This window comes from Ursus maritimus, unplaced genomic scaffold, assembly GCF_017311325.1.
Source record: "Ursus maritimus isolate PB19 unplaced genomic scaffold, ASM1731132v1 scaffold_29, whole genome shotgun sequence".
NCBI classification, from domain to species: Eukaryota; Metazoa; Chordata; class Mammalia; order Carnivora; family Ursidae; genus Ursus; species Ursus maritimus.
The window spans coordinates 20,724,419-20,730,970 of NW_024425452.1; the positions used below are offsets into that span (position 1 = coordinate 20,724,419).

The 6,552-nt window shown below is 36.7% G+C and overlaps 1 pseudogene; it reads left to right on the plus strand.

The window, feature by feature from the left end:
* Positions 1 to 4,128: 4,128 nt before the first annotated feature.
* On the plus strand, positions 4,129 to 6,328 carry LOC103657460 (annotated as a pseudogene).
* The last annotated feature ends 224 nt before the right edge of the window (positions 6,329 to 6,552 follow it).

Here is a 6,552-nt window from a genome sequence, read left to right on the forward strand (position 1 = left end):
CCAATAATTATTCTAAATTCTTCAAAAACAAACAAACAAACAAACAAACAAACAAACAAACTTTTGGGGATCCTCCCTGAAGTTAGGAGATTCTTGAACTCTGACTTTGAGTTCGGTCTTTGACCAAAGGGTGAAATATACATGAGGAGTTTTGTCTGCAATCTTGGGTAGTTTTATTTTTAAATATTTTAAAAGGTAACTGTTTAATAGTCTCTTCAGAGTGGAAAGGCATTTCAGACAGAGAATTAGCAAAATGTGAGTACTCGCGAAAGAAAAGGGGAGCAGTAGGAGTCACATCAGTTGTACTGTCTTTTTAGTTATCTCCAATTTTACATGAGCCTTTTGTAACTAGTCTTTTAATGAAGCTATTTTGTAGTCTTGAAGTCTTTTGGAAGGTTTGGCATATAAGTTAAAATAGTTATCCTATTCTGTTTATTTAATTTGGGAGCCTTTGCTTTCAAGTGTGCTTCTTAAATGAATGATGTTGTCTAACTTGAACATGCCCCGTAATGGCCACTGTAATTCTAGGCTGTTTTAGTAGGCTGTCTTTTTTGTAGTTATCGGCAGCTTCCAGGACTATAGTTCCTAGACATAAAATAAGCAGGTGTGCTGGAAGATGGTATGCTTAATTCTTCGGAATTTAAAGATCCCATTTCATTTAGCTAGCCTTTATATACACAAAACAAGAAAAACAAACATGTGCTTCTTAATGTCTTAGCAGTAACCAAGTGATGTTACTGCATCCTGGCCAAGAGAAGCCCTTGTGTACACATCCAATAATTCCAACCATAGAACCTGGGACTGGGGAAAGGACTGAACCAGCAGACCTCAACCAATGGGTACTGCAACCTGATTCCAAACAAATGGGGACCTGCAGCTGGCAGTTTCCAGCAAGGAGTCTGGATATGGAACCAAGGACCAGAATTTCCAAAGGAACAGAGAACTGCGGTCCAAACTACCAGCAGTTCCCATTGTGGAACTAGTTATTCCAAACAAATGGGAAACTGACTCAAAACCCAATTATATCGGGGGCTTAACACAAAGAGAATGGAGCTCAGAACCAAGAGGAACTTAACTGCATCCCTCAAAAGTGGTAAGAAAGGCAACGAACTCAAAAAGGGGCTCATGGGTGCCACGCCTGTGTATCTCATTGTCCCTGAATGTCATCAGAAGTTTGCTTCCGATTCCACTGCCACTGCCACCAAATCTGTTAAATAACAAAAATTCAATATATATATATATATATATATAATCATATATATATATTCTCTCTCTATATATATTCATATATCTGTTTCTAGGTAAAGTGTAGAATCTTTAAAAATAGGCGTCATGTCCGTTTTCTTCATCCTCGTATACATATGTCTAGAAAAGTTTTTAGAACATTATCCAGAATAAGTATAGAACATAGAAGTTGCTTAAGATAAAATGAAACAATTTATTTATGGCATAAAATGTTTTAGATCAGACTATCCATATCTTTTCTCATGACTACATAAAATCATTCAAAAAGGAACTGGCCACAAGGGAAAATCATTCTATAACCAAACAGAGTGAGAAAGTACAATGTAATTTCAATTTGATTGTAAAGAACTGTTAAAATATTTCTGAATATTTTTCTTTCTTATAATGTGGACATCTCTAATGTATATAATATCTTATACTTTTAACCCACTAAGGGAAAAGGAAACGTGAACATTTCTATTTTTTAAAAGATTTATTTATTTGAGAGAGAGAGAGAAAGTAAGTGGGGTGAGGGGCAGAGGGAGAGAATCTTCAAGCAGACTCCTTACTGAGTGCAAAGCTCATCAGGGTGCTCGATCTCATGACCTATGAGATCATGGCCTGAACCAAAATCAAGAGTTGGACACTCAACCAACAGAGCCACCCAGGTGCCCTGAAATGTGAACGTTTCTAATGCATATAATATTTAATATTTTAATCTACTTAAGAGAAAAGATTTTTTTTTCTACGGAGCTTAGTATGCATGTATGTAAAATCATTCACCATGGAGGTACACATTTTTAAACCTTATCATTAAAGTTTTTTTTATTTAATTCTCACAACCATTTGGGGGTGTAGTATTTTAAACAGTCACATATGTGAGAAATTTAAACATCAAAGAGGCCACATGCCTATGTTGCGATCTCTCCCAGTGTGAATAAACGTGCTGGAATCTGAACCCAGTTCTTCTAGCTGTAAATCTACTTCTGTTTTGTTTTTCTTGTTTTAAAACTGGCAGAACTGAGATGGGGAGATATAACAACACATTAAAAAAAAAAGACAAAAAACAGTGGTGGGTAAGAGAAGTAACTAAAATTCATTTTGTATATACTGTGTTTAAATTTGGGTCATTTTATTCTTAAAAAAAAAAGCATGATGTATATATTATTTACCTACGTTTGAGCTGTAAAAACTATGATTCAAAGGTCAATTTAATTTAGGCCACCCTAATAAATCCCAGGAAAGAAAAGACATGCATACATATCTCTTTGATGTTAACACTTACAGTCTTAGGTCAGCATATCATGGTGGAGGGGGCTGAAACATGAATAGACATTAGTTCAAAGTCTGTGCAAAATGTCTTTCACAGAACAAGGATAAGTGTTGCAAAAAGACATGAGAAAAATGCCCTATTTGGAGGTAATTCCTAGTTTCCATTTCTGGACCAAATACAGAGAAAAACAGATTTAAAAAGCATATGTAAGATTAACATCTAAACAGTATCTTGATAGCTGTATTGAAATTATATTAAGGCCTGATTCTTGATAACAATGATTCCTTCATAGCTGTGAAATGTCATTGTTGAAGATACATTGAGCCACAGAACACTTAAAAGTAAATATGTAGTTTGGAAATGTTTGACCAAAGGAAATAAAGTTGAAGAAATGAATGTTTTTTTTTTATAATTCACTAGGTTTGTTAGCAAAAAATATGCTTTTTATTTTTAATTTCTGCTATCTGTAAATATTGTTATATTAATTTTAAATTATATTATTCAAATCCAAATGGAATTACATTTAAGAAGAGGCTTTAAAATGTTAAGCTTTCTGAATCGCATTAATTAGAAGACAAACAAGCTCTTGGTTTTATTTTCAAGGGTACAAAGACATAACTAGTTGCATCACAAGTAAACTTCAAAGATACATAATCTTAGCAACACAATGATTCAAAAGGAGAGTTTATGCCTACTTTAATTTATATATTGTGTAATAAAATGACACAGAGGGACATTTTAAGATGAAAATCAGTCATTATAAATTCTTACTATTTTTGCAGGAGTTGAAGACTAATAAAGATAATATTTTAAAGAAAAACTGACAAATTAATATTGACATCGAGCCCGTAACATAACAGCAAATATTTTTAACAGCTCTTTAAAAAAGTTATGTTTGTAATTATATAGTTCAGTTTTTCACATGAATAAACAAAAGCAGCCTTCATAAATGTAATGCCAACTTTTCTGCCAGATACTAATATTTCCTCCTTTGAAAATTCAAAATGAAAAGTCATATTAAACTTTCTACCTCCTCTACTTTGAAACTACTTTAAAATAATAGTAAAACATTAAAGAATGTGTAAAATCACAATGAGAAAGATGATATAGGGGATATTTCAAAATATTTCTAGAACATACTAAGAATATAAACAAATACTAATTTATGAAACCTAAGATGTAGCTTTCCCGGGTCCTTGAACTGCAGAGAGAACTGAGCTGTCCAGCGTGACCAGGTAGAGAGAGGTTTTCAGTCTCGGGGGCCCAGATGTGGCATCCTGCTTTTCTCTGTGACCATTTGAAATTCTGCATTTAAAAAAAGAGTTAGAATCCTTTTTCTCTCTCCTAAAGCGTCTTCCACATTTTCACATTGAGTTGCTAACAAGTTGTTATTTAGAGGCATAAAACTGATAGAATATTCTCTTGAGAAATGGAACAAGGGCCTTGGGAGAATAATTGCAGCTAATGCAGATGATATAGCTTTTAGGGATACCCAGGAATAATGTACAATTCACCCATAATATGCATAATAATGTGCAACACACCTTAAAGTGCAGCTGGCCAATTGACATTCTCTAGATGCACATAATGCAGAACTATACAGTCTCGCATTGCAAATATGAATAATAAACATGTATTACCAGTGTACCAAGAAAAACACGGGAAACATTAACGAAGAGGACAAATACATTCAGACCAAAGATCTGATCCTAGACAGGGAGCTAATACAGATAATTGAAGATAGCATTAAAAAGACTATAGTAAATGTCTTCTAATATATTTGGAAAGATTTTGCAGACATAAAGCAGGAACTGAATGCTACATAAAAGATTCAGACAACAGGAAATAAGAGCCTTTTTTTGTTTTTTAAAGATTTTACTTATTTATTTGAGAGAGAGAGAGAAAGAGAGTGAGAGAGAAGGGGAGAGGCAGAGTGAGAGGGAGAAGCAGACTCCCTGCAGAGCAGGGAGCCCAACACAAAGGCTTGATCCCACGACCCTGAGATCATGACCTGAGCTGAAGGTGGATGCTTAACCCACTGAGCCACCCAGGCGCCCCAGCATTTCTTTTTAATTATTAAAAAAATAATTTTAATTAAGAATTAAAATTTAATTAAAACAAATGGAGGCAGCCCACCATCTTCGGGCTGAGCCATGGTGGACGTTTTGAGGGCAGCTGACCTGCAGCCTGCGATGCCCCCCACAGTCTCCTATGGAAGCCTGAGCCAGCGTGTAGCTCTCTCCCTTTGTCTCCTAACCATGTCCACAACAAGGATGCTAATTCACCAACTGCCCACCTTAACAGATTCAAGAACAAGGGGGAAGACAGCACAGAAATGATGCGGTGCTGAATAGAAGTTAACGTGGAGCTGAGGACAGCTAAGAAGGATGACCAGATGCTGAACAGGAGAAACGTCAGCTCATTTTCTGATGACGCTACTTGTCCCTGCACGAAACTGCAAAAACCATGGCACTGTGAATTGGTCTGTTGATGACACTGTCAAAGGCATAAATAGCAACAATTTGGAAAGTCAGCTCCAGGCTACTCATGCTGCTAGGAAAATGCTTTCTACGTAAAAACAACCCCCCCACGGACAACATAATCAGGCTGGTTTGATTCCAAAATTTGTGTCCTTCTTGGACAGAACTGATTATAGTCACTTTCAGTTTGAATCTGCTTGGGTCCTCACTCACATTGCTTCCGGGACATCAGAACAGACCAAGGTTGTGGCTGATGGAAGTGCTAGCCCAGCATTCATTTCTCTGTTGGCATTTCCCCATGCCCATGTCAGTGCACAAGCTATATGGGCTCTAAGAAACATTGCAGGTGATGGTTTGGTTTTCTGAGACTTGATATTAAGTATGGGCAGCTGACCCACTGTTGGCTGTCCCTGCAGTTCCTGATATGTCATCTTTAGAGGGTGGTTACTTATGTAACCGTACTGAACACTTTCAATTCTTTGTCTCCACAAGAATCCTGTTAGATGAGTTTGAGCAGATTCTTCCTACTTCAATTCATCTCCTGCATCATGATGATCCAGAAGTATTAGAAGATACCTGCTGGGCCATTTCCTACCTTATTCTTGGCCCAAATGAATGGATTGAAATGGTTGTGAAAACAGAAGTTGTGCCCCAACTTATGAAGCTTCTAGGGGTTACTGAATTGCCCATTGTGACTCTTGCACTAAGAGCCATAGGAAATATTGTCACTGGGACAGACGAACAGACTCAGGGTGTAATAGATGCAGGAACACTTGCCATCTTTCCCAGCCTGCTAATGAATCCCAAAACTAATATTCAAAAGGAAGCTACATGGACAATATCAAGTATCAAAACTGGTCACCAGGGCCAGATACAGAAAGTTGTGAATCATGGATTAGTCCCATTCCTCATTGGTGTTCTTGCTGAGGAAGACTTTAAGACAGAAAAGGAAACTATCTGGGCTGTGACCAAGTATACAAGTGGCAGAACAGTTGTACAGATTGGATACCTCATTCATTGTGGCATAATAGAACGATGAACCAACCTCTCAACTGCAAAAGATATCAGGAGTATTCTGGTTATTCTGGATGCCACTTCAAACATCTTTCAGGCTGCTGAGAAACTAGGTGAAACTGAGAAACTTAGTATAATGATTAAGGAATGTTGAGGTCTGGACAAAATGGAAGTTGTACGAAACCCTGAAAATGAGTCTGTGTACAAAGGTTCATTAAACTTGATTGAGAAGTATCTCTGTTGAGGAAAAGGAAGATCAAACGTTGTGCTAGAAACTACCTCTGAAGACTATACCTTCCAAGTTCAGGATGGCACTTCTGGGACCTTTAGCTTTTAGACTGTACAGCTGAGGCATAAAGTTGTTTGTTATATGCCAAGTTTGGTATAAATTTGTCTTACTGTTTCTCTACTAAGACCTCTTTTTAAATGTGTTTTGTTATTGTAGCATTTTTTACAAGGAAACTATACTTGGACAGTTCCAAACTGTACCTATTGTATGAAGCTTCTCCTCTCAGTAGGTTTCTGATTTCTATATGGAATCTCATATCTTGTAGTGTCTTG